This window comes from Tachypleus tridentatus, chromosome 10 (genome assembly GCF_004210375.1).
Source record: "Tachypleus tridentatus isolate NWPU-2018 chromosome 10, ASM421037v1, whole genome shotgun sequence".
Taxonomy (NCBI): domain Eukaryota; kingdom Metazoa; phylum Arthropoda; class Merostomata; order Xiphosura; family Limulidae; genus Tachypleus; species Tachypleus tridentatus.
The window spans coordinates 9,769,320-9,789,975 of NC_134834.1; the positions used below are offsets into that span (position 1 = coordinate 9,769,320).

Genomic DNA, 20,656 nt, shown 5'->3' on the forward strand with positions numbered 1-20,656 from the left:
AAACAGATCAATACAGTAAAACAAAAACACAGAGTATGGTGGTTACATCGTTAACTAAAGACGTAACAGGAGGAAACAGATCAATACAGTAAAAACAAAAACAGAGTATGGTGGTTACATCGTTAACTAAAGACATGTAACAGGAGAAAACAGATCAATACAGTAAAACAAAACAGAGTATGGTGGTTACATCGTTAACTAAAAAGTAACAGGAGGAAACAGATCAATACAGTAAAACAAAAACAGAGTATGGTGGTTACATCGTTAACTAAAGAAGTAACAGGAGGAAACAGATCAATACAGTAAAACAAAAACAGAGTATGGTGGTTACATCGTTAACTAAAGAAGTAACAGGAGAAAACAGATCAATACAGTAAAACAAAAACAGAGTATGGTGGTTACATCGTTAACTAAAGACGTAACAGGGGAAAACAGATCAATACAGTAAAACAAAAACAGAGTATGGTGGTTACATCGTTAACTAAAGAAGTAACAGGGGGAAACAGATCAATACAGTAATACATAAATCAGAGTAAGGTGGTTACATCGTTAACTAAAGAAGTAACAGAGAGAAACAGATCATTACAGTAATACATAAAACAGGGTATGGTGGTCACATCGCTATTTAAATAATAGAAGTCTATATATCTTATTAAGAATGAGGATAAGATGATATAATGATGATATGGTTAATTGACTGTTCAGTTTCCAAAAGTGTGAAGATTGTGTTGTCAACAGAAGTAACACACTTGGACATTGTAATTAGATCATCTAGTTGGATCAACACTTTGCTATAATCGTAAAGCACACTGAATGAAATATTGGAAGAAGATAATTTATTTTCTGGCTCACTGTATGCACTAAATCCAATATTTTTAGCACAGTGAAATACTTAAGTGTTAGCAGCACATAAAATTAATGCCGACCATATAACTCATGCCGACCCAATATTTTAAAACCCTTATGATGGTAATTGTGTTACAGAAAATAGTTAGCTGAGACAACCCCCCCCCCAAAAAAAAAAATATATATATTCCACTGTGCCAAAACACGTCGGTTTCTTTTTTGCTCTTACGATAGATAAAAATGTACCCACACAAACAAACCATATATATATCTGATTTGCTACAAACAAAAAACAAACCCAAATAGAAATAAAAAAACGCTTCACTAATCGAGAGGATCCCCCGGGTACACGCGAGATATAAAATGTGCCCTTAGTTTTGGTGAAAACCTGGGGGTCCTTTCGATCATTGCAACTTCTTTCATTTTTGTTTCGGCTTGTTTTGTTTTTTTGTAACAAATTGTCATTAGTCAGAGGTTTATATTTACTGTCTTCAAACAGTTCTTCCTTTTGATTTGGTTTTATTAACTTTACTGTTGGGTATTATATATATACACATATACATATTGCTGACTGTCAACTGTATGACATCGATAGTTAAACTATATCAGGAATATCGGAGGTTATTGTAAGTATACTTAACTACAACAATAACAAAAAATGAGAATTCTTCTGACGGTTAAAGTCTGATGCTGATAGGAGAAACTGAGGTGAACACAACAAAACTTACTAAGTGAACTGTCTCAGTCTACTGTCTGAGTTGTTCTGTGGTGAAGGAGGGTAGACGGTAACTTGTGGAGTATCCCAACTCCTTGTATGCAACACTCCCATTTCGTTTTCTAGTTCATCCTTTGTCCGCTACGATTAATACAGTAAATTAAATACAAACACAGAGACTATGTCCATAAATACATACAAAAGTTCTGTTAACATAGCTTGGACGTATTATTTTACACTTTATTACATGGTTATAATTAAGATTATAATTGTGTGTTATTAAGTCACTTGGTTCGGTTGTGCTGGGCTATAAACTAAAAGATCCGAGTTTCGAGCTTTGATAAGTAGGTAATCGCAATTCGATTTTTCAGGGAAGAGGGCGTTATATGTATGTATTTATATATTTTCTTACAGCAAAGCCGCATCAGTTATTCGCTGTATCTACCGAGAGAAACTGAACCTCTGATTTTAGCATTGTAAATATAAAGACTCACCCACGTCCCATTAGAAAAAAAGAAGGTGTTATGACTATTACAGTAAATTCCGTTAAGATGAAATATATAGAACGCAGGTGCTGCCGATTGACCACCCTCCCTGTGATCCACAGTTCGATATTAAGGATGGTCGTGTCTCCAACCTGGATGTTTAGCCTACACAAAGCATTCAGCTCGATATATTAATATTAATACAAAGTCGTTTAACATTTAAGATTGTAAGTGGTTATTCTATAAGTTCATAAATTATAACATTTATATTGTTTTATAAAACTATAGACAAAATTACCCGCGCGTGTTTTAAAGCGTTTAAATCTTTATTCTAAGTAACCATGGTAACCGACCTCCTTGTCTTCTTCCTCCTCAGCGGCAGTGAGTTCTTGAGCATTGGCCAGGTTGTCAACAGCGATAGCAAGAAATACGTTTAGAAGGGTGTCTATAGTTTAGTAAGAAAACATACCGAATTCATCTATATAAATAAAACACAAAAATATGCGTCTGTCTGTTTGTCCGTTATCTAACTACTCCTAGGTCGCTGGGTCAATTTTAACCAAATTTTGTAGGATAATAGTTTGGAACAAGGGAAATGTTATTGGAATTCAAGATCCCTCTATTCTCAGTATTGATGTTATTAAGAATTTATTGTTTTTGATGTAAGCTAACGTTATCTACATCTATAGATGGGTGTCATGTCCTTAAACCAAATATAAAATAACTTTACTAACTTTTCTATATAACAACATACATACAGTGTGGGAAAGGCACACAAATGTCTTATATATCTCAGAAAGTGCAGTAGCACCTTCTATGGAATAATACAATACTACAAATGGCCGACACTATTGTAAACACTACACAAACTCAACTGAAGCTTTTTCTCCAAGAGCTACAATCAGCCATATCTGAAGATCCTACTTTGACTTGTGATATTTCAACTTCGGCCCGTGAAACACAGTAAGCCATATCTGGAGATCCTACTTTGACCTGTGATATTTCAACTTCGGCCCGTGAAACACAGTAGACAGACATTAAGAGATGGGCATTAAAATGAGGTAATAGAAAGCATCCCTACCGCCATTACTTTTGTCACTACCTCTTCCTATAAAGCCACCTAACCATCTCACAGCGTGTACATGTTTTAAGTACATACATATTGGGTTATTAAAGCTTTTAGAAAACATTTGGTGAGGTAATAATGAATAATGTAACATATTTTTTAAGGTCATAATTTGGACAAAGGACGAGTACCTCAGTTTGTTTGATATAAAGAAAATAAGATGAAGAAACGTGTAACTAAATAAACGTGACACATGCACGTGAACAAGTTCACACCGTAAAGGTTGTACTATCAGGCCCAGCAGTGCCTTAACCCTTGTAAAGTCTAGTATGGAGAAACAGATCTCGTTGCAACTGGATATAGTGTGGTTGGTGCACTTTCATGCACGGCCCTGCACGGCCAGGTGGGTTAGAGCGTTCGATTCGTAATCTGAGGGTCGCGAGTTCGAATCCCCGTCACGCCAAACATGCTCGCCCTTTCAGCCGTAGGAGCGTTATAATGTGACAGTCAATCCCACTATTCGTTGGTGAAAGAGCAGCCCAAGAGTTGGCGGTGGGCGGTGATGACTAGCTGTCTTCCCTCTACTCTTACACTGCTAAATTAGGGACGGCTAGCGCAGATAGCCCTTGGGTAGCTTTGTGCAAAATTTAAACAAAGAAACAAACTTTCATGCACAAGTTCTTATTAATAATAAATTGAAAAATAAAGATATCAGAGAAAGTAGGGGCAGTGCTTTGTACACAAATATACACATATTTATTAAGGGAAAAAAAGAAACACTAGGGGCCAACAAATGCTTCATCACGCATTACGTTGTGAACAGACTTCAGATAAAGGATACAATTTCCAAAGAGAACAAGGACAATGAAGTACAAACAATAGATCATTCCTCCATGAATCCCTCCCTGGGATTCGATTCCTCTATACATAACTTCATTCCAGTCTTCGCCAGTAAGGATCTACAGGTGGAAACACAGTAAACCCCGAACAAAATTATAACAAGAAATTACAAAGATTATTTTTGGAAAATAAAAACAATAGCGATTCGTAGACGACTGAGACGACGGTTGCTAGTTGTTTGTTTTAATACTTTATATCAATAGATTTTTAATTTTTGTGGTGACCGTTAGGGTGCAGATCTCAATTCATAATTTCACAAAAATATGCCAATTGTGATAAACGACTGTATTGAAACAATTCTTAGAAAGCCAACACACACTTCCTTTATATCAAATTGTCGTCGAAACGAACAACATAAAACTAAAATGCTCCGAAAAAGTCTTAAGTCAAGTATTTGAATCAAAATAACGAAGTATTAGAAGAAATTTTAATGTAGGCTTAGGTGAAATATTTTGAATCAGAACTATGGAGTTTCAACAGAAACTTTAAAGTTAGGCTTAACTGAAATATTTCAACTCGAACTTGGCTTAGGTGAAATATTTTGAATCACAATTATGGAGTTTCAACAGAAACTTTAAAGTTAGGCTTAACTGAAATATTTCAACTCGAACTTGGCTTAGGTGAAATATTTTGAATCACAACTATGGAGTTTCAACAGAAACTTTAAAGTTAGGCTTAACTGAAATATTTCAACTCGAACTTGGCTCAGGTGAAATATTTTGAATCACAATTATGGAGTTTCAGCAGAAACTTTAAAGTTAGGCTTAACTGAAATATTTCAACTCGAACTTGAAGTTAACAGAAAACATTCTTACAAAACACTACACAGCTGTTAAAATCTTAACAAACATCTTCTAACAGCAGTAGACTAAAAAACAACAAATCTAAACAAAAACTTATCAATTACTATCAGCAAGCCTTACTTGAAATACAGTGAGAAGGGCTATAGGAAAGGTGTTGAAGTTGGCGGATGGGGTTCCATCAGGAAAGTTGAAACTGAAAAGATATGTACATCACACACAAACGGACAACCCAGAACAGACCAGCAAACAAAACATCTATTTATTTCAAGAGACAGTTACAATATTCCATTATAAATCAATAACTTAAAATGAAAATTCATCGATATTTGTTATTTATGTGTCACCGATGTTTGTTTGTTTTTTGAGTTTCGTGTAAAGCTACACAAGGGCTGTCTGCGCTAGCCGTCCCTAATTTAGCAGTATAAGAGTAGAGGGAAGGCAAGTAATTATCACCACACACCGCCAACTCTTGAGCTACTCTTTTACCAACGAATAGAGAGATTGAATGTGACATTATAACGCCCCCACAGCTGAAAGAGCGAGCGTGTTTGGTGCGACAGGGATTCGAACCCACGACCTTAAAACACAAGTCGAACGCTTTAACCCACCTGGCCGTGCGGGGCCTTCTGATGTTAATAAGCAATTATTATTCCTATAATTTCTGTATGCACGTGCAGAAGTGATAATATAAAGAATACCTCTATGAAGTAAGTGCTTAACCAGAAATTTATTTTACGAACTGTATTTCTGTATACTAACACACACGCTATTTTCAAAATTTTCTTATTAGGGTAAAGAAACAAGGGGAAATAATTTTTATTTAATATCTTAATTTTCGCTTTGATTAGTATTGAATAGTTTGCAATATTAGGTACGTCATGGTGTTGAAATTAGTCAACATTGTAACACCAATGGCAGTAAAAAAAGTGTGTGTATTTTGAGGACTTCACGAGAGTGCAGTTTGCTCTCCTTACGATCGCTGGACATTTTTTTTACGATAGTAAATAAGTAAAAACTAACATCAGGAAAATAAAAATGATTTCTTTGTTTGGAGCTAAGCACAAAGCAACACAACCGAATATCTGCCCACCACGGGTATTGAAATTCGTTCTAGCGTTGTAAGTCGATAGACATATCTCTGTGTCACTCGCGGGCAATGAAATGCGAGCTTGTAACTTAAAATGGCGTTTGTAATAGGACTTGAATATTTCATAATAGATGGCGCCTTATTTGATTGGATGAAATTAATGAATTTCATTGATTAAAACAGGATAATAAATACAAACATAGTATTACTTATTTAATAGCAAATTTTGGCAAATTTCGAGCAGGTTAAAAAAACACAATAAACTCCCATTAGAATATCAAAATTCTGCTTTATAGATAAATTAATCGACCAGGAAAGTGTACACAACACTTTTATATATCATGTTAATCTATCATGTACTGATAACATGCTTTTGTATTATTTTCAAATATTCTTTAAAACGAATGTACAAAAATTTTAAAGATATTTTCTTCATTTTCGTAGGGCTTAGCATGGCCAGGTGGATAAGGCACTCAACTCGTAATCCGATGGTCACAGGATCGAATCCCTGTAACAACCAAACATTCTCGCCCTTTCAGCCGTGGTGGCGTTATAATTTAACGGTCAATCCCACTATTCGTTGGTAAAAGAGTAGCCCAAGAGTTGGCGGTCGGTAGTGATGACTAGCTGCCTTCCCTCTAGTCTTACACTGCCAAATTAGGGAGCGGCTAGCGCAGATAGCTCTCGTGTAGCTTTGCGGGAAATTCAAAAACAAACAATCATTTTCCTATATAAGACGAAGTCATCCAAAACATGGTTTATCTTTGAGAATGAATGAAGATAATGTAATTCAATGACTTAACTGGTAAAACGAATCTGAAACAACAACTTACGCCCCTCCAAAGAGTTGCATCCCTAGGAGGGCAAAGATAAGGATGAAGAGAAACAGCAAGAAGAGAAGACTGATGATGGACCGCATGCTACTGAGGAGAGATATCACCAGGTTACGAAGAGATGACCAGTATCTGTTGTCATGGAGAGAACAGATTGTTAAAACTGAAAAAAGTATCACAGCAAAGAATAAAACTTTAGTGTAATTATCTGTGAAGAGCAGACCAGACTGTGTTTGAACAGAAGGAAAATATCGAATTACTGTAAATAAATTATAATTACATTTATATACCTTCAAAGGAAATATAGTTTTTATAATTTACAGTATCAAAGTAACAAATAACTGTTTGTTTGTCATTGAATTTTCTCGTAAAGCTACACGAGGGCTATCTGCGCTAGCAGTCCCTAATTTAGCAGTGTACGACTAGAGGTAAGACAGCTAGTCATTACCGTTCGAATCCCCTTGACACCAAACGTGCTCGCCCTTTCAGCCGTGGGGGGCGTTATAATGTGACGGTCAATCCCACTATTCGTTGGTAAAAGAGTAGTTCAAGAATTGGCAGAGGTTGGTAATGACTAACTACCTTCCCTCTAGTCTTACACTGCTAAATTAGGGACGGCTAGCGCAGATAGCCCTCGTGTAGCTTTGCACGAAATTGAAACACAAACAAATCCAACGTATTTACCTACAACTGCCTCAACAGCAAAGATAATTTGTTGTCCCTGTGTGTGTATTTTTACAGATATTATAATTAATAAGTTAACTAATACTCGTATAAAGAACACTGAAGGATATTTTGTACTCTCTGTTTCCAAGGGATATTTAATCTTTCAAATCACTGGTCAAGGATGTGTTAAGCGACCTCTATAGAAGTGGGTATCAATTTCTACCCACGAACACAGTATAATAAAGGCAACAATTATCGAACTTACGTAATTTATTTTTCCTTTAAGACTGTCCTAAAATTTCATTTGTGGTTAAATGGAAACTTACTTGGTAACTTTGAATATCCTAAGTAACCGTAGTGCTCTCAGTACAGAAAAACCAAAGGATCCTTCTCGAACACTAGACCAAACAACCTCAAATATGCTACCAGCAATGACCTAAAAAAACAGATGGAGGCCTCATTAGTTCTCTACAAGACTCTTTTCCAATATAAAACGAACCCGAAACTTGTTTTTTGTTTTCCAGCTTTGAAACAAGTAAGGTCAAAGTAACTACAACGTGTTTTTACGTACAATTTGTCATGAAAAAACGTCACATGACATCATATGATGGTATCTTATGTTATACGGTACTTACTACACAGTCAAACTTATTGAAGGAGGATTCGAAATAGATCCGGGGGCCTAAGGCGTACATCTTCAAAAGCATTTCAAAGATGAAGAGACCAAGAAAAACAAATTCTGCCCAATCTGAAAAAAACAAACAAATAAAATCAATAATTGTGGTTATTAAAACGATAAATTTCATTGTTACAGTTCGAAAGACAGAGAAATAAAAAATATCACATGTTTTTAATGTGATTTAAATATATAATAATTAAAAGGATTATGCGTTGGTTAACTATATTCGTGATATAAAAAGTTTAGGCTTACATCAACGAGAAAGTTTAGGCTTATACCTACGAGAAAGTTTAGGCTTACACCAACGAGAAAGTTTAGGCTTACATCAACGAGAAAGTTTAGGCTTACATCAACGAGAAAGTTTAGGCTTACATCAACGAGAAAGTTTAGGCTTACATCAACGAAAACGTTCAGGTTTATATAAATGAGTAAATTGAAGCTTACATCAACGAGAAAGTTTAGGCTTACACCAACGAGAAAGTTTAGGCTTACATCAACGAGAAAGCTTAGGCTTAGCTCAAAGATCACTTGATGCTTTGTACAAGTTGATTACAGTCAAACTTTTGATTTTTGTTTTATGAAGCCACACAGGTATACTTGATACAAAAAATGTTTTTTTTTTCTTCCATTACAAGACTATTCTTTCAACTAAACAAATTATGATACCTCGTACTGTACAAATAACGTGTATACTTACATAAAAGATTGTCAGCCATTTTGGCTGGTTGTAGTGCTCAATGGCTACACAAACAGTGTTAAGAAACACCAGTACAATCACAAACCAATAGAATACTTGTGTTTTACAAGGTGACGAATAAAAAACCTGCAAACAAACGAAACAAAATTAGCTATGATAATATGTCAAACAATGTCATTATATTTAGCTGTTTCAAATAGCTGAACCAATTACGTCAATTAACATTAAGCTTGTCTATTGTTGTTGTGAATTGAGAGGAAAAATACTTGTTGGACTGGTTAATTTTTCTCTGCTGAATTGAACAAAATAGGCATCTATTACTTCGTTACACAAGCACAACAAAAACAAAGGAATACATAAACACACACACAAAAAACAACCAAGCTTCTTGAAATAAACAACTGTTTCCCGAACTGTGATGAGAAAACCAGACAAAATAATTAATTGTTATATCGCGTGATAAGAGCCAATAAATTGTCACCAACATCTATGGACATTATGAGAGTTTCAGAGTTCGTCTTGATTTTCATATATTTAAAATAGGTACTTCGATAATTTTGTTTAACATTGTACAAATAAAGACGTTTCACGTGTTCACGTATTAAAAGTATCACATTCTTGAATATGCTTTCATGCCACACAACAAACATAACGATCTTCGTTACTAGGTTACAGAGGGTCAGTAAGGAAAACATAAAAAGTAATTTTGGGACGTACTTAAACCTCATAGTCCCCGCTGGTACAGCGGTAAGTCTAGTAATTTACAACGCTAAAATCAGGGGTTCGATTCTCCTCGGTGGGCGCAGCAGATAGCCCAATGTGGCTTTGCTATAAGAAAACACACAAGTCTCATAGAGACAACTTTCGTGTGTTAACAATGTTCCTATTGGATAAAACTGAAATTACGACCAACTCCAGAAAAACAACGTATTCATTGACGATTCGGTGTTTCACCTTTTACTAGGATACTTTTCACTTCTATCATAAAACACCCCCAATTTCAAAGTACTCTAGTGAAGTGTGAAACGCCGAAACATTTTTTTGGAATTAGGTGAAAAGCCGAAACGGCATTTCTAGAGTGATTTGTAATTAACATATTACTTGAAAATTGCATGGTACATTTCATCATTTCTGAGATAATAAGGTTAATATATTCAAACTTATAATTTAAATATAAAACTTGCAAGTTAATAAGAGAAAAAGGTTTTACTGGAGAACGTATAACTGTTAGAGGAGTAATTGAAAAGTTATTATACTGATACATATTTGATATTTAAACTGTGCCTTAAAATTAAATGAAAAATGAACATAGTAAATACACTTTTCAAGATTTCTGTGGTAGGATATGGCGTAAAATAAGTGACAGCGTACTATTATTGATGCTTGGAAACAAATGTTTATTTGCACGGCGTTTCGGATGGAACGCCTTCCTCAGGAGCATTACGTCATGTTTCGGACGAACATGAAATTATATACAAACTTGGTTACCTAACAACCAACAGTACGAACGAAAGGTATTCTTTCTTATATTAGGTCGTTTCGTATGAAATGGTTGAAATGGTCAGACACAGTAACTTGACCGTATGCTGTTTAGTACTGACAAGAGTCCTGTACTTTTCATATGTCTGTCATGACAAGCTATATTATACTTGTTTTGAACCCTATACAAGATGATGTCTTCAAAATAATTGAAACCACTTTTCTGTAAGAGTTCAAATTGAGGAAACTGTAGCTGAGGCCACTAAAAACATCCATCTAACGTTTGGACAGGAGACGACTTCTAAACGGACTATTCTGTGTTGGTTCCAGAAATTTTGCTTTGGCGATATGAACCTCGAGAAAAGTCTCGAGCTGCTGTGAATGAAGAAAGATTCATAGCTATTGTGTAAAACAACCCACGATAGTTCAAGCACGTGCAGAAGATGAATGAAGAAAGATTCATAGCTATTGTGTAAAACAACCCACGATAGTTCAAGCACGTGCAGAAGACTTACAAGTTTCCAGTTCAACTGTTTATCGTCACGTGGCTACAAATGAAAAGGTTATAAAACGGTTGCACACGTGTACCGTACGAATTGACGGAAGGGCAGAAACTGGTTAGGAAGAAGAGGGAGTCATTTTTTAAGCGAATCGTTACCTGCGACAAGAAGTGGATCCTATACGACAACCAGAAGAGATCAGGACAAAGGTTAAATGCAGGTGAATCTTCAAGACTTGCCTCAAAACCGCATTTGCACCCAAAAAAATGTTATGGTGACACTATGGCGGTCTGCAGAAGAAATTATCCATTATTCTTTTCTGCAGCCAGGTGAAACATTTACAGCACAATCTTAGTGCCAACAAACTGATATAATGCATTACAAATTAACAACCAAAGAGCCATCATTGGTAAATGGACCGATTCTGCTGAAAGATAACTCCAGATCCCATACCTCGCAAATCACCATTTCAAATTTGAGAGAATTGGAATATGAAATTTTAAAGCATCCACCAAACTAACCCCACCTATCTCCAACTGATTATTACTTTTTTATTTTAAAGCATCCACCAAACTAACCCCACCTATCTCCAACTGATTATTACTTTTTTATTTTAAAGCATCCACCAAACTAACCCCACCTATCTCCAACTGATTATTACTTTTTTATTTTAAAGCATCCACCAAACTAACCCCACCTATCTCCAACTAATTATTACTTTTTTATTTTAAAGCATCCACCAAACTAACCCCACCTATTCCAACTAATTATTACTTTTTTTATTTTAAAGCATCCACCAAACTAACCCCACCTATCTCCAACTAATTATTACTTTTTTATTTTAAAGCATCCACCAAACTAACCCCACCTATCTCCAACTAATTATTACTTTTTTATTTTAAAGCATCCACCAAACTAACCCCACCTATCTCCAACTAATTATTACTTTTTTATTTTAAAGCATCCACCAAACTAACCCCACCTATCTCCAACTGATTATTACTTTTTTATTTTAAAGCATCCACCAAACTAACCCCACCTATCTCCAACTGATTATTACTTTTTTTATTTTAAAGCATCCACCAAACTAACCCCACCTATCTCCAACTAATTATTACTTTTTTTATTTTAAAGCATCCACCAAACTAACCCCACCTATCTCCAACTGATTATTACTTTTTTATTTTAAAGCATCCACCAAACTAACCCCACCTATCTCCAACTGATTATTACTTTTTTATTTTAAAGCATCCACCAAACTAACCCCACCTATCTCCAACTAATTATTACTTTTTTAGGCACTTGGAGCTGTTTTGCCGGAACAAAACATAGGCTCAGGAGACTATTGTCGAAGCCTTTGATGAGTTTGTCTCCAAAAGAACAGAGTTGTATAGAGACGGGATATTTTTATTGGAGAAATGGAGAAAACCATTGCAGCAAATGGACCATATTTTGACTAATAAAACTGTTGTTTGTTAAAAATGTGGCGGATTAATTTTTATCTGTACAATCGGCCATTTTATATGAAACGAACTAATAGTTTAAACCGACACAAATTTTAACCTTTATTCGATTACTTGTTTCGTAAAAAAACTAAAACATTTACTTCAGTTTTGACTTTCGTTACCAAACTAGTTTATATACACGTGCATACAGAGGATGCAGCTATAACATTAACCTAATGTAGATCAATTTTATTTTTAATTAATAAATTTCAGAGGGCGTTTAAAGCCGATTGTTTGTATAGTGTTGCCACAGTAACGTGTTTATACAGTGTTCCCATGGTAACTTGTATTGTTGTTCGGCTATAACTTAACATATCATAATTACTATAAAAATTATTTAGATTTTTTTTCAGAGTGTTTATAAAACGTAAATTAAGATCTTGCCCTACTTGTTCGTTTATTATTTCGCTGTTTTTATTTTTTTTATTATCCCTCAGGTAACAAAAATGTTTTCTGTACGTGTATTCTGATAACTGTTGAGTTATTCGGTGGAACTGAACTGCTGTTTCGTTCTGTTTTATGATGTTTATGCACCTGTGTAAGGATGTATCGTCTGAAAAGTACGATACCAAACTAACCCAGTATTAGTTTTACAAATTATAGGTTTTTATAGTAAGTAAGAATATTCCTAAAACAAATACAACGGTTTGATCATTCTGAAACTAATACGGTTATTCTAAAGTACCTAAGTTTAAAATATATAAGTTATAATACAACATTTATAACCAGTAAGTAAACTCAAAACAAAACTGTTAAGCCTACAAACTTTGATGAATAATATGTACTTTAAATATAACATAAGATCAAGAAATAAGAGAAACAGAACTAGTCAAGTGGACTTTTTAGGTCCACTTGATTGAAGTTTTGAGTGCGTATTTTGTGCCTATACTGTGTCGACACTTCAAAATGTGTAATATAAAAGTACATTGAACAGGCGTTAAACTGCTCGAGCATAAAACACATGTAATCTTTTCCTCTGGTCGACACAACTTTATAAGTTGTTTTATTATAACAGGATCATAAAACACATGTAATCTTTTCCTCTGGTCGACACAACTTTATAAGTTGTTTTATTATAATAGGATCACAAAACACATGTAATCTTCTCCTCTGGTCGACACAACTTTATAAGTTGTTTTATTATAACAGGATCACAAAACACATGTAATCTTTTCCTCTGGTCCACACAACTTTATAAGTTGTTTTATTATAATAGGATCACAAAACACATGTAATCTTTTCCTCTGGTCCACACAACTTTATAAGTTGTTTTATTATAATAGGATCACAAAACACATGTAATCTTTTCCTCTGGTCGACACAATTTTATAAGTTGTTTTATTATAATAGGATCACAAAACACATGTAATCTTTTCCTCTGGTCGACACAACTTTATAAGTTGTTTTATTATAATAGGATCACAAAACACATGTAATCTTTTCCTCTGGTCCACACAACTTTATAAGTTGTTTTATTATAATAGGATCACAAAACACATGTAATCTTTTCCTCTGGTCGACACAACTTTATAAGTTGTTTTATTATAATAGGATCACAAAACACATGTAATCTTTTCCTCTGGTCGACACAACTTTATAAGTTGTTTTATTATAACAGGATCACAAAACACATGTAATCTTTTCCTCTGGTCGACACAATTTTATAAGTTGTTTTATTATAATAGGATCACAAAACACATGTAATCTTTTCCTCTGGTCGACACAACTTTATAAGTTGTTTTATTATAATAGGATCACAAAACACATGTAATCTTTTCCTCTGGTCCACACAACTTTATAAGTTGTTTTATTATAATAGGATCACAAAACACATGTAATCTTTTCCTCTGGTCGACACAACTTTATAAGTTGTTTTATTATAATAGGATCACAAAACACATGTAATCTTTTCCTCTGGTCCACACAACTTTATAAGTTGTTTTATTATAACAGGATCACAAAACACATGTAATCTTTTCCTCTGGTCGACACAACTTTATAAGTTGTTTTATTATAACAGGATCACAAAACACATGTAATCTTTTCCTCTGGTCCACACAACTTTATAAGTTGTTTTATTATAACAGGATCACAAAACACATGTAATCTTTTCCTCTGGTCGACACAACTTTATAAGTTGTTTTATTATAACAGGATCACAAAACACATGTAATCTTTTCTTCCTCTGGTCGACACAATTTTATAAGTTGTTTTATTATAATAGGATCACAAAACACATGTAATCTTTTCTTCCTCTGGTCGACACAATTTTATAAGTTGTTTTATTATAATAGGATCACAAAACACATGTAATCTTTTCCTCTGGTCGACACAATTTTATAAGTTGTTTTATTATAATAGGATCACAAAACACATGTAATCTTTTCCTCTGGTCCACACAACTTTATAAGTTGTTTTATTATAATAGGATCACAAAACACATGTAATCTTTTCCTCTGGTCGACACAATTTTATAAGTTGTTTTATTATAATAGGATCACAAAACACATGTAATCTTTTCCTCTGGTCGACACAATTTTATAAGTTGTTTTATTATAATAGGATCACAAAACACATGTAATCTTTTCCTCTGGTCGACACAACTTTATAAGTTGTTTTATTATAGCAGGATCACAAAACACATGTAATCTTTTCTTCCTCTGGTCGACACAATTTTATAAGTTGTTTTATTATAACAGGATCCCAGTTTTTCCTACTAAATTAAAATTCCCACATGAACATTAATCTTAATGAGTATGTTTTTTTCTTTGTACAAAGCAACCTTCGTATTACTTGAAATGGGAAAACACGTAGAAAACGATTCTAATATTCAGCAAAATACAAAAACCTATTGACCAAAACAGGAATATTTAAGACTATTATTGTAATCTGTTTCGTGCATGTCCGATTCAAAGGTTCAAATTTATTAAATGAATATTTCAACGCTATATCTGAGAGTACACTTGTTAGTGGCTCACCGGTATGTCTCCATACTTACGACACTAAAACTCGGGTTTCGATACCCGTGATGTCCACAGCATATATATCCCATTCTATAATTTTGTGTTGAACCACAACTAAACCTAACCAATCTTGCGGTACAGTGGAGGAACGTGAATCATTTGTGAGACTATAAATATTTGTAACAATAAATAACTTAATATTTATTCGACAGAATAGAACCCCCCCCAAAAAAAAAACAGGGAAAACAACTGTATGTTTAACTTTTATTTCTTCATATCTGTAATTATTGAGTTTCATCACCTATCGACAGTTTCAAGTATTAAGTTTAATTTGTTTATTTGTTTTAGTAAAAAATTAAACAGTTAGCTATTTGGTCTGTATTCACCGCGGGTTTGGAGTCCTAAGTTCTACAGTGAAACACCAGTTAATCGTAGGAGGACAAACTTGTACTTCCTAAGATATGACCAGCTAATCATGTTCAAGAATTTTTACGTTGTTGAAGTGAGACATATCGTAAAGTAGAACATTAGAGCTCAAACAAAAGTTACTGATTGTGATACCTCGTTCGTATTAAATACTTTAAGCCTAAATGAGTGCTTACAATGTTGTAGAATATAAAACTCGTACCTTATTCGTTTCTCTGCTCTCCAAAACGACTTGCACGCCCCCTTGTCGATGATTTTTGTCTTCAAATAAGAACGTGTTGTGAAACCTAAATAGATTAAAATAGGTCAGTGAGACAGCATTAAGTATGCCAGAAAGTTCGACTTTTGGTCAGTCTTTTTTATTTTTTACTGTATGAGAAACTCTTGTAATGACCAAAAAAATATACTCCAATAAGAAATAAAGAAATAAATGTTAAGCCTATTTTTATGATTTTTAAATCCTATTTTTATAATCCTAAATAATTATGCTTTGGCTTTAAACATTATATATTTCCAATTACAATAGTTGCAGTTATTAACAGTAATAAAAATCAAATAGTAACAGTGATGTCATATTTTGTTTTATATCTAAGGTTTCTTGTGAAGGGAAAAAATTTACCGAGAAATTCACTTGATCTGAAATCAGTAAAGCCGAGTTTTACTTTGGATGTTTTAAATCTTATAAATTTGGGTCACTGACCTCTGTTTGTGTCATTAGTTGTGAAGCATAGAAATACACAATAAGTTATTTTAGTGTTATATCATTATTTTAGTTTGTAAGCTCTCAAACTTTCAGCTGAGCCACTGTGTGTATGTTTGTTCCGATATTTAAATAAGACATTCTCAACAATTTCTTGGTATTTCTGGCAGAGAAAAGTAACTAAGACATCAAAATGGAAAATAAGACAGTTTAGAAAGACGTCTTGATATAAACAACCTTACACCAAATGTTTGTTTCTCGTTAACTGGACATTCAAAGTTTCGGTTTGTAGTTTAGTGGAACGCTTCTGAAGTAGCTATGAAGCGAAACGTTGAATGTTCAAGTTATATTTGAACCCATTCGTAGCTTTGTACTTTCAGTTTCGGTTTGTGGTTTAGTGGATCGCTTCTGAATAAGCTATGAAGCGAAACGTTGAATGTTCAAGTTATATTTGAACTCATTAGTAGCTTTGTACTTTCAGTTTCGGTTTGTGGTTTAGTGGAACGCTTCTGAAGTAGCTATGAAGCGAAACGTTGAATGTCCAAGTTATATTTGAACTCATTCGTAGCTTTGTAGTTTCAGTTTCGGTTTGTGGTTTAGTGGAACGCTTCTGAGGAAGCTATGAAGCGAAACGTTGAGTGTCCAGTTAACGAAAAACAAATGATTGGTGTTGTGAGGTTGTTTATTTCCAAGTATTAAAAAGTCTTTCATACACGAATGTGCACTACAGAAACTAAACAACGAGACTAGGAAGACATTGGAATCCACAGTCCGAAAATAGGACTTACCAGTAGCGAAAGTCCTAACTTTCCATAATATTATAAGTATGATGTTGTTAGTTACTGATGAGGGATGGTGCTCCATGAAACGAGGATAACTCAGAGACAAGTGGAGAATCAAAAATATTTGATGTGCAAGAGAAATATAGTAAAATGTAAGTGATGTTTCAAAATAATATAATAGCACGTAAGTGATATTTCTAAACAAAGACAATTATTAATACGTGTATTGACATCAGAATAAGTAATTATTCTTATAACTCCAACACGTGATTCATTTCCACGAAGTTTTTCTAGCATATTGTGATTATTTAATAATTTCCAAAATCACATGTTTTTAAGGTATGTACTTTAAATAACCTAACCAAAATAACCAGTGATTTTAAACACCAATTGATCACGTTCTCAGTAGAGGGCAACACAAGCGTATTGCACTGACAGTACTACTAGCAGCCAAAAAAAGCTCAAAAATAAAAATAAGTTATCAAAATTACATTTTCACCAAACATCACAAAGTTTGATACTGATCTGATGCAGACCAACACATCACAAAGTTTGATACTGATCTGATGTAGACCAACACATCACAAAGTTTGATACTGATTTGATACAGACCAATAAATCACAAATTTTGATACTGATCTGATACAGTCCAATACATCACAAAGTTTGATACTGATTTGATACAGACCAATAAATCACAAATTTTGATACTGATCTGATGTAGACCAACACATCACAAAGTTTGATACTGATCTGATGCAGACCAACACATCACAAAGTTTGATACTGATCTGATGCAGACCAACACATCACAAAGTTTGATACTGATCTGATGTAGACCAACACATCACAAAGTTTGATACTGATTTGATACAGACCAATAAATCACAAATTTTGATACTGATCTGATACAGACCAATAAATCACAAATTTTGATAATGATGCGATGAAGACCAATACATCACAAAGTTTGATACTAATCTGATGCAGACCAACACACCACAAAGTTTGATACTGATCTGATGTAGACCAACACATCACAAAGTTTGATACTGATCTGATACAGTCAAATACATCACAAAGTTTGATACTGATTTGATACAGACCAACACATCACAAAGTTTGATACTGATCTGATGCAGACCAATAAATCACAAAGTTTGATACTGATCTGATGCAGACCAACACATCACAAAGTTTGATACTGGTCTGATGTAGACCAACACATCACAAAGTTTGATACTGATCTGATGTAGACCAACACATCACAAAGTTTGATACTGATTTGATACAGACCAATAAATCACAAATTTTGATAATGATGCGATGAAGACCAATACACCACAAAGTTTGATACTGATCTGATGCAGACCAACACATCACAAAGTTTGATACTGATCTGATGTAGACCAACACATCACAAAGTTTGATACTGATCTGATGTAGACCAACACATCACAAAGTTTGATACTGATCTGATACAGTCCAATACATCACAAAGTTTGATACTGATTTGATACAGACCAATAAATCACAAATTTTGATAATGATGCGATGAAGACCAATACATCACAAAGTTTGATACTAATCTGATGCAGACCAACACACCACAAAGTTTGATACTGATCTGATGTAGACCAACACATCACAAAGTTTGATACTGATCTGATACAGACCAATAAATCACAAAGTTTGATACTGATCTGATGCAGACCAACACATCACAAAGTTTGATACTGGTCTGATGTAGACCAACACATCACAAAGTTTGATACTGATCTGATGTAGACCAACACATCACAAAGTTTGATACTGATTTGATACAGACCAATAAATCACAAATTTTGATAATGATGCGATGAAGACCAATACACCACAAAGTTTGATACTGATCTGATGCAGACCAACACATCACAAAGTTTGATACTGATCTGATGTAGACCAACACATCACAAAGTTTGATACTGATCTGATGTAGACCAACACATCACAAAGTTTGATACTGATCTGATGTAGACCAACACATCACAAAGTTTGATACTGATCTGATGTAGACCAACACATCACAAAGTTTGATACTGATCTGATACAGTCCAATACATCACAAAGTTTGATACTGATTTGATACAGACCAATAAATCACAAATTTTGATAATGATGCGATGAAGACCAATACATCACAAAGTTTGATACTGGTCTGATGCAGACCAACACATCACAAAGTTTGATACTGATCTGATGTAGACCAACACATCACAAAGTTTAATACTGGTCTGATGCAGACCAACACACCATAAAGTTTGATACTGATCTGATGAAGACCAATACATCACAAAGTTTAACGCTGGTTTGTTGTAAAAAGTAACTTGTAACACTTACATCTTCTAATTACCAGTTATTAGATGACAGAAGTTTGACTTCATTATTTTGAATGAATGATACATTCATTCTTTGCAATAAAACCCGGGTTTTAGAAGCGTGAATTCACAGACGTCACGGGGGGTCAGATGACAGAAGAAGAGTGGGGCTTTTATTCATAATTTTAATTAGAAACATTGAAAGTGAAAATTAAACGAAGTCAGTACTTTTAAAAAAACCTGAACAATGTTTCTTTTTATAGTTGACAAATCACCTGTTTAAAATATTTACTACCTCAAGGAGTCCCCCAGTGGCTCAGCGGTATGTCTGCGGACTTACAACGCTAAAATCCGGGTTTCGATACCAGTGGTGGGCAGAGCACAGATAGCCCATTGTGTAGCTTTGTGCTTAATTCAAAAAACAACAACAACAACTAACTCAAGGTGAATTATTTAGAAACACGTCAATGACTTTAGTTCTGGACTTAAACACTCAGAACAGAAAAACATATAAATTATAAAGGATTTGTTTTTACAACACAAAAATAGATGTTTATGGGTGTTTTTTTATAGTAAAGCCACATCGGGCTATCTGCTGAGCATAAAAATAGAAATTTTGAGAAAAGCTTACCACGCCAAGTATAGTTATTTAATATTTTCGACTTCGATTGCTTACAGTTCACGTAATCCGCCATGAATTACTAAAATAGCAACCAGTCCTTAATGTCAAAAGTCAAAGTCTCTGAAAACCGTTTTTATTCCTTTCATAGTGAAAGATGAGATAAATTGAATTCGATCTTTTTTTACTTAATAATAAGAAATAAAAACTTATTATACGTGAATCACGTGGAATCAACTCAGTAACAATGATATGTCCATTAACCTATCATTTTAGTCTCAGAGATTTTCTTAGAGAAACAAAACTACTGAGATCTTATTTGTAAATCTTTGTTTTAGGCCACGAAGCGTTACCTTCTTCTTCGGTTTCCTTCTCCTCTTCAGATGTGCTCTTCCCAAGAATACTTTGTAACTTCTTCCGCTTGGCTTCTGCTTTTCCACGTGCTGAAAGATAATTACAATTTTGTTTTTAAAGAAAGGCTCGCTCTGTAAGGGATTTAACCCTTGTAACGGATTTATTGTTATGCATTTATTTCACTATCTGCGTTT

The 20,656-nt window shown here is 34.2% G+C and overlaps 1 pseudogene; it reads right to left on the reverse strand.

The window, feature by feature from the left end:
- Nucleotides 1-1,573: 1,573 nt before the first annotated feature.
- The window catches only part of LOC143227944 (voltage-dependent calcium channel type A subunit alpha-1-like), a 56,047-nt pseudogene continuing 36,964 nt past the window's right edge, over nucleotides 1,574-20,656 (reverse strand).